The sequence below is a fragment of the Lipotes vexillifer genome, unplaced genomic scaffold, assembly GCF_000442215.2.
Source record: "Lipotes vexillifer unplaced genomic scaffold, Lipotes_vexillifer_v1.1 scaffold793, whole genome shotgun sequence".
NCBI lineage: Eukaryota > Metazoa > Chordata > Mammalia > Artiodactyla > Lipotidae > Lipotes > Lipotes vexillifer.
Genome location: NW_006774859.1, coordinates 128,539 through 136,744, shown reverse-complemented (window position 1 = coordinate 136,744; position 8,206 = coordinate 128,539). Strand labels below are relative to the sequence as shown.

The 8,206-nt window shown below is 37.8% G+C and overlaps 1 protein-coding gene and 1 pseudogene across 1 annotated transcript in view; one reads left to right on the top strand and one right to left on the bottom strand.

Moving 5' to 3' along the window:
• EYS (EGF-like photoreceptor maintenance factor) overlaps positions 1-8,206 on the bottom strand; it is a gene marked incomplete at its 5' end in the record, with an annotated part of 885,136 nt that overhangs the window by 770,672 nt on the left and 106,258 nt on the right. The window lies entirely within an intron of this gene.
• Positions 7,617-8,206, top strand: part of LOC103078335 (NADH dehydrogenase [ubiquinone] 1 beta subcomplex subunit 6 pseudogene) — a 2,675-nt pseudogene continuing 2,085 nt past the window's right edge.

Sequence of the window (8,206 nt, the reverse complement as noted above, 5' to 3'; positions counted from 1 at the left end):
TTCAGCAGGTGTTCTGTAGGATTTCCACATGTAGATGTATTTCTGATGTATTTGTGGGGAGGAAGTTGATCTCCACATCTTACTCCTCTGCCATCTTGAAGGTCTCTCTCTCTGCTAGTGTTGGAGGATCTCCTGCAGAGGCGGGGTGTGGCTGTGGCTCACCCTAAGTACAAGGACACTGGCAGCAGAAGTTCTCAAGTTTTATTTTTAACGTCTGTCAATAAATGTTATAAGTAAGATATAGAACACATACACTACTCATACACACACCAAAATCTATCCATTTCCCTTAAAGACAATGAGCAGTCAATAGAGGATGGTAGATTGCCTTCCCATTTATGAGTATCAGAATTCTATTGATTGCAATCAACAGGTGAAAAGTAAACTGACACCTGGTTAGAGTTGTAGATTATAGATAGGTCATGTATCACAGAGGCACAGCTTGACCTTGGAAGAAGGGTTGAGATAAGGATGTGGAATAAAAGAAATATTATCTAGTGTTTTTATGAAATTAGTATTCTGAACATGTCAATCTTATTATTTGAACTATTCTTATGTTATTTTACACATTCTTATAACCAATAATCTTAATATTTTAAGCTCAACTCTTCTGTACAAAAATACATTAGGTAGCTACAGAATTGGAAAAGGACTTTATGACTTTTTATGGCCTTAATATCTGTCTCGCAGCTTGGGTTGCCTGGGAAGCACACTCTATAAGGAGATGGTTGTGCAGGAGGTTTATTAGGGGTGATAGTAGGATCAACACCTTCCAAAGGCAAGTAGGACTAAACAAAGAGAAAAAAGTTGAGCCATTATGTGGTCTCACTGGAAGACCCTGCCAAAAATATGGGACATTCTGAAGCTAGAATAACACTTCAAAATCATACCCACTTGGGCTAGAGGACTGGATCAGTCTATCTATGATGACTTTGTACAAACATTAGAAAGCAAGGGGTGTTGACAAATAAAGACTTCAGTGAATGAGTGTTGCCCTGGGACTGAGACCTGACCTTGGCTGACGCAGCTCTGCCATACCTGTGGGAAGCTGAGAGCTGAGGTCTTTTTGTAGCAGCACTTGCAGCAGCTGTAGAAGTCTGATTTTTATTCCTGAAGGGGGATCTGGGAAGCATACAATGACCACCATACTAATTCCTCCAAAATTATTAATGGCAACTGCTAAGGTCTCAAGTAATAAAAATCAGTCCCAAAATTATATACATATTTTAAGGTTCACCTTATTTGTAATTGTCAGTGATATACTTTTTACCCATATTATATAAATCTAGTAGTTCAATAATTTTGAATTTATATCCCAAATGGTTTATATTACATAAATTCATTAAAATAAATGCTCTAGGTCTCTTTTGTTTAATAGGACACTTGCAAAATATTATTAATTTTGGGCTTCCCTGGTGGCGCAGTGCTTGAGAGTCCGCCTGCCGATGCAGGAGACGCGGGTTCGTGCCCCGTTTCGGGAAGATCCCACATGCCGCGGAGCGGCTGGGCCCGTGAGCCATGGCCACTGAGCCTGCGCGTCTGGAGCCTGTGCTCCGCAAATGGGAGAGGCCACAACAGTGAGAGGCCCGCATAACGCAAGGAAAAAAAAAAAAAGGATGTAATCCAGTTCTGTCCTGATCAAGAGGCTATCTTCTTTTAACTGTGCCATACTCCTTACAACTTCCTAAACATGAGTTGTGAGACTCAAGAAAAGAAAAAAAAAAAAAAAAAAAAAAAATTATTAATTTTGAGGGACCACAATTTTCTTCCATCATAGCATTTATCTATTTACTCTTTGATAAATTCCCAGCAACAACAAATTTACATATGCTCCAGGTACAACAAAATATCCAAGTTATAAATATGAAGCTGAGTTTAAGCTAACATCCATGCCTTGGTTAATTTTTTCAGCTTTAAAGATAGGCTTAGAATTTGTATTGGAATGATTTTATTTTTCCTGGATAATCATATGCCCTGATTTTAAAAGGTTTAATTACACATTCAAACAATGTGTATTTCTCAGAAAAGAAATTGCCTAGACAAGGCAAAGTTGAACTGTGTCAACTAAGTACCAATGGTTGTTAAAATATCCTCATCATGTATATCACAAGTGGACTGTGATGTTGTTTATTATATTGATTAGCCCAGGTTGTTGTTTACAGAAGTGAGTTTCTCCTAGGAGTGAGTTAGTGGAAGATGCATAAATATTTTTAAGTCAAAGGCAGAGTGAGTGCGATTGTTACTGCAAGAGCCTTAAATGGATTATTTTACATTCTCAGAGCATGCATCCGAAAGAAAACTGTTTTGGAAAACCAACGTGATTGTGTCAAGATGATGGACTAAATTGGCCATGGCAAGGTTTAGTCAGTGTTTTGGCTATTTTCATTATTGATTGCATAACAATGATTACATTAACTGTGCAGAGCTTCAATTTGCTCACTAAGGTTGCTAAAATAACAGACTGACATTGGAAGAATTTCTTTTTATGTGACTTGCTTACGTAGACCTTATTTCTCATTATTTTAGGACAATATCAAAAACAAAAGCTAAATTTTCCCCATCATAAATTCTAGATTAAATTCTATATTTTAACTTTTTATTTATTCATTCATTGCTTGGAAATTTGGAAAAACCCAGACACTGATATCTTATGATTGAGTGCATTGTTTTCCAAGAAAATAATGAGTAGCACAATGGCATGTTTGTTTGTTTGTTTGCTTCTAAACAATACCAAACAGTATCCATATTAACAATTCACTATTTTTCAGAATACCCATCTTTTATTTATATATCTCTTTTTCTTAAAATACAATGCATGTTTAAGTCTTACATTAGGAGTAAATCAACTTCAGGTAAAATGGTCCCTGTTATTGACGGCTTTCTTTCAACCTGTGCAGAATTCCAGCAGGAAAATTGTAACATTAATTGATCCATTAACAGTCTTTGAAACGATGAAAAAAATCTAATTTGGTTAAAACTAAATAAGCTTAAAGTAGATCTGTGATATTTCTGCAGCACAGGAATTTTAAGTTATTGCAAGAACAAAGGTAGGTAGGACTATTCTTAGAGTAGATCAAAGCCTGATTTCTCATGACATAAATCTGAGCTGCAATGTAAGTTCTCAATGGTCTGTTACTGCTTTTAGATGCACTTCACATCCTTCCTCTTGCTACAATAGGTCAGAACATAAATATGTCCTTTGGATTGCTGATATTTTATTATCAAAAACTTAAAAATTCATTTAAGATATTTCATTCTGTCAAAATAAACATATATGTTCTGTCAAAACTGTTATTTTTCCTTTGTTAGGTATTTTACTTAATTCAATAGCCAATGTGAAATAATTTTACAAAGTGAGCCAATTTCTTCAGGTACCTGTAAAAACATTTTGCAGTTAAATTCTCCTGGCAGGAACACTAAGCACTTCAAAGACAGATAGTCGTTGGGATGTGTTTTATAAGGCTGAGGAAACTGGCTTGATTTGAAGAAAAAAAAAATTCCAGGTCAAATCATCCTTTCAAAGTTTTATGTTATAAAACTCTAGGGCGTCTGAATCAAAGATTACTCATTCTTGTGTGAACATGATGATGCTTCTTGAGAAAAATCTTGTTTTTAAGCTTTTATAAAACTGTTTCTATGGAATCTAAGTGTTCCAATGAATGTTAATAAGAGTTTCTCAGAAAGAGTTCACTGGGCTTACAGGTAACTCCCCCAGCCAGGTATTTGGGGTCAAGGCCACCAATTCGGCTTTCTAACTCTTGTAATGCATGTCCAACTGTTTGTTTGGCCACCAAACACTTGTCCTGAAACAGAAACACGGGGTACTGAGGACATATCACCCCTAAAGCTAGAGAATTACTTTGGCTCTGAATCATCATAACCCCAGTCATGGTCCTTAGTATCTATCCACTCCTCACATATGCCAAGTTGTGTCTTTATATCCAGCTAGGTCTCTGAAAAGCCACATTCTTGAAATTAATTATCTCCATCTTCAGCATTATCATTCTTGATTTTATAGTTATTTTCTCAAGTTTTAGAGGACTTTTATAAAATTAAGATATTTGAAAATTACTCTTACATTTTAGGAAGTTTCATCAATGACAATTATAATGCTGAATGGCCCCGGTGTAGGGAACCAAATAGCAATGTTTTGCTAGAATTTAGCATGAAGAAACAATATATTTTTTCAAAAATTGCAGTACACTTTTTGTTCATTTATTTATCAAAGAAATATTTGCTGATTACTATGGGGGCCAGACACTGTGCTGGATGCTAGGTACTCAGTAGTGCTCCCAGAAAGCTCACTGTTAGCCAGCAAGACAGACCAAGGTTATGAGAGCACTGAGGTCTACTCTTTGGGAGACTTGGGAAGAGGTCTCCATAGGAAGAGATGACATTTGACATGGTGCTCAAACATGAATAAACATTTGTAGGCAGAAGAACAGGAAAAGGTCTTAGGGGCAGAGATAAGTTTTGCAAAAGTGCAGGTGTGAAAGGTAAGCAGAAAAGGCATGTGAGGGTAAGAAAGAGAAATTTGAGAGTTGAGAATGGACAGCTTTCACTGGGTAGGTCATAAGGGACTTGAGATACTGAGCTAAAGAATATCACTTTCACTCTTGGACCAAGAAGATTTCACAGTGTTTTTAAAGCAGGCAAAGGACACTCAGTACTGCCTTTGCTGCAACCCATAGATTTTGATATGTTTTATTTTCATTTTCATTTGTCTTTAGGTATTTTTGATTTCTCCTTTGATTTCTTTGTTGACCCCATAGTTGTTCAGTAGCATGTGGTTTAGTCCCCACATATTTTTGATTTTTCCAGCTTTCTCCTTGGAGTTGACTTCTACTTCTATACCACTGTGATTTTAAAAGATATTATAATTTCAAACTTTGTAAATTTCTTGAGACTTGTTTTGTATCCCAACATATAGTCTATCCTTGAGAATATTCCATGGGCATTTGAGGAGAATGTGTATTCTGTTGCATTTGGATGGAACGTTCTGTACTGATCTATCAAATCCATCCGGTCTAACATTTCATTTAAGGCCACTGTTGCCTTGTTTGCTTTCTGGATGATCTATCCACGGATGTAAGTGGATAGATGAATCCCCTACTATTATTGTGTTGTCATTTTCTTCCTTTAGGTCTGTTAATAATTGTTTTAGATATTTTGGTGCTCCTATGTTAGGTGCATATTTATTAACAAATGTTATGTTTTCTTGATAGATTGTCCCTTTTATCATATGTCCATCTTTCTCTTGTTACTGCTTTTGACTTGAAGTCTATTTTGTCTGACATGAGTATGGTTCCATGTGTTTTTGTGCGGCTGCCAGTTGCTTGGAGTATCATTTTCCATCCCTTCACCTGGAGTCTATGTTTGTCTTTAGGGCTGAGATGAGTCTCTGGAAGGCAGCATACAGTCAGTCTTGTGTTTTTAATCCATCCAGCCACTCTGTATCTCTTGATTGGTGAATTCACTCCATTTATATTTAGGGTGATTACTGATAGATGAGAACTTAATACTGGCATTCAATCTTCTATTTTCTTGTTGCTCTATATCTCCAATGTTTCTTATTCCTTGTGCTTCTGTCTGCCACATGGGTTGGTGTTTATTATGATGTTTTCTCAGTTGCTTTTTTATGTTTTGCGTATCTACTCTAGATTTATGTTTTGTGGTTACCATGAGGTTTGTATTAAAAAAGCACATAGATAAAATGATCCATTTTCTGCTGATAGCATCTTACCTTCATTTGCCTGTATGGGCTCCCTACTTTTCCTCTTCCTTTTTTTATGTTTTTTTTTTTTTTTGTCTCAAATTACCTTTTTTTTTTTTTTTTTTTGCGGTACACGGGCCTCTCACTGCTGTGGCCTCCCCCGTTGCGGAGCACAGGCTCCGGACGCGCAGGCTCAGCGGCCATGGCTCACGGGCCCAGCCGCTCCGCGGCATGTGGGATCTTCCCGGACCGGGGCACGAACCCACGTCCCCTGCATCGGCAGGCGGACTCTCAACCACTGCGCCACCAGGGAAGCCCGCAAATTACCTTTTTTTAATGTTGTAAGTTCATTACCAAATTGAAGTACTACAATTAATCTTACTGCTCTTTTCCCCTTCAATCTTTATCTTATAATTAAATGTTTAACAATCTATTCTGATATAGAGTTGCAATTTTCTCATTCTGAATGTCTATTTATCAGCTTACTCAAAGTTTTTTGTATTTTTTCCTTTCATTTCAGGTAGAAGAGCTCCTTTCAACATTTCTTGTAAAGCAGGTCTAGTGGTAATGCACTCTTTCAGCTTTTCTTTGTCCTAGATCTTTATTTTTCCTTCATATCTGAAGGATAACTTTGCTGAAGAGTATTCTTGGATGATAATTTTTGTCTTTCAATATTTTGAGAATGTCATTCCATTCTCTCCTGGCCTGTAGGGTTTCTGCTGAGAAGTATGTTGATTGTCTGATATGGGGGTCCTTTGTAGGTTACTGGCTGCTTTTAAAATTCTTTATCATAGACTTAGGACAGCTTTAATACAGTGTGTCTTGAAAAATATCTTTTTGTGTTGAGGTAATTAAGAGTTCTTTTAGCTTCACGGAGCTAGCTTGTATATCTAGTTCCTTCCTAGGTTTGGGAAGTTCTCAGCTATTATTTCTTTAAATAAATCTTTGCTTCCTTCTCCCTCTCTTTTTTCTTCTGGGATACCCATTACCCTAAGGTTGCCTTTCCTAATAGAGTTGGGTGGTTCTCAAATATTTTTTTTTTCATTTTAACAAAGAATCTTGGTTCTCTTTCCTTTTCTCCCTGTATCATTTCTAGATTTCTATCTTCAAACTCATTAATTCTCTCTTCCATATGGTCTGCTCTATTGCCAATGTTTTCTAATTCATTTTTTGTCTTGTTTTTTGAATTCTTCAGCTTCAGAATTTCTGTTTGGTTCTTTTTTAGAGTTTTACTCTCTTTGGTAGAGTATTCCATCTGCTCATTAATTTTATACCTGAGCTCATTAAACTGTCTTTCTGAGCTTTCTTGTAGCTCACTGAGTTTCTTCATGACAGCTATTTTGAATTTTCTATCAGATCACATTCTTCTGTGACTTTAATTTTGGCTTCTGGAGAATTGTCATTTTCTTCTTGTGTTATCATGCTTTTTGTGTGATGCTTATTTAGTTGCTCCTCTTCTTGTACATCTGAAGTAGTGAACACCTTTCTTTTAGGTAATGCTTTTTAAACTTTAATTTAAGCAGTTCCGCAGGTTGGTAATGAGAGGCCTTTCTTTTGTGTATGAGTAGGTGGCACTGTAGCACACTTTTTCAGTTTCTCTTCCCTGCACTTCCTCTGGTTTATTTGAGAAGCAGCACAGTCCACCCTTGGTTGCCTCTGCCTGAGGTGTGTCTGGTGCCCTCATCATCACTGCTTGTGCCTCCAGGGTTCCTGGTGTCTTGCTTCTCCTGGTGACACTGTTGTCTTCAGCATTATCCCTGGGTGCGCTGGAATAACACAGACCTCCATTGTGTTCAGAATCTCCTTCTCCGGCACCACCACCACAATGGGGGTCCAAAGTCACAGGTGCCACCCCGGCGAGAGGGACCAGGGTCATGGTCTTGCTGCTGCTGTCCAGGTCCCCATGGCCTTGGGCGCTGGGTCCCAGAGGCCAGAGTCACGTGTGCCTCTTACTTCTGATAGCAAGCCTTTGGGGTTTGGGGATCCAGCGCTGCAGCCAGAGGGCCAGGATCGAGGCCCAGTGGGCACCACCTTTTCTGCTTTCCAGCCCACTCACCTTCAGATGCACAGATGTGTGGCCTCCTCAGCACCATGGTGTGTTGGGCAGAGTTATTTCCATTCTACTGGTTGTAGATGGAAAAGGAGAGACAAGGGGAGTGTCTTCTGTCACCGTGAAGCTAACCTCTATTTTTAAGATGTTTTAAAATAAAGTGGGCAATGTCCTGATAACTTTAACAATTTTATTTCATTACTGAATTGGTCTCATTTAGGACAACAAGTGGGGATTTGCCACTTTTTAAAAATTATTTCTCCTCATTCCCAAAGTATTTATGAGACTGAAATCTAACAGGGAAGATATGGCTTTGGTGACAGGATCTTGTATATATTTAAAGTCACAGGATCAAACGTTAGCTTCCTAAAGCCACATGATTTCACAATACAGCCCTAAACACACATGATGTCACATCACAATTGATTTGAATTGGAAAGAGT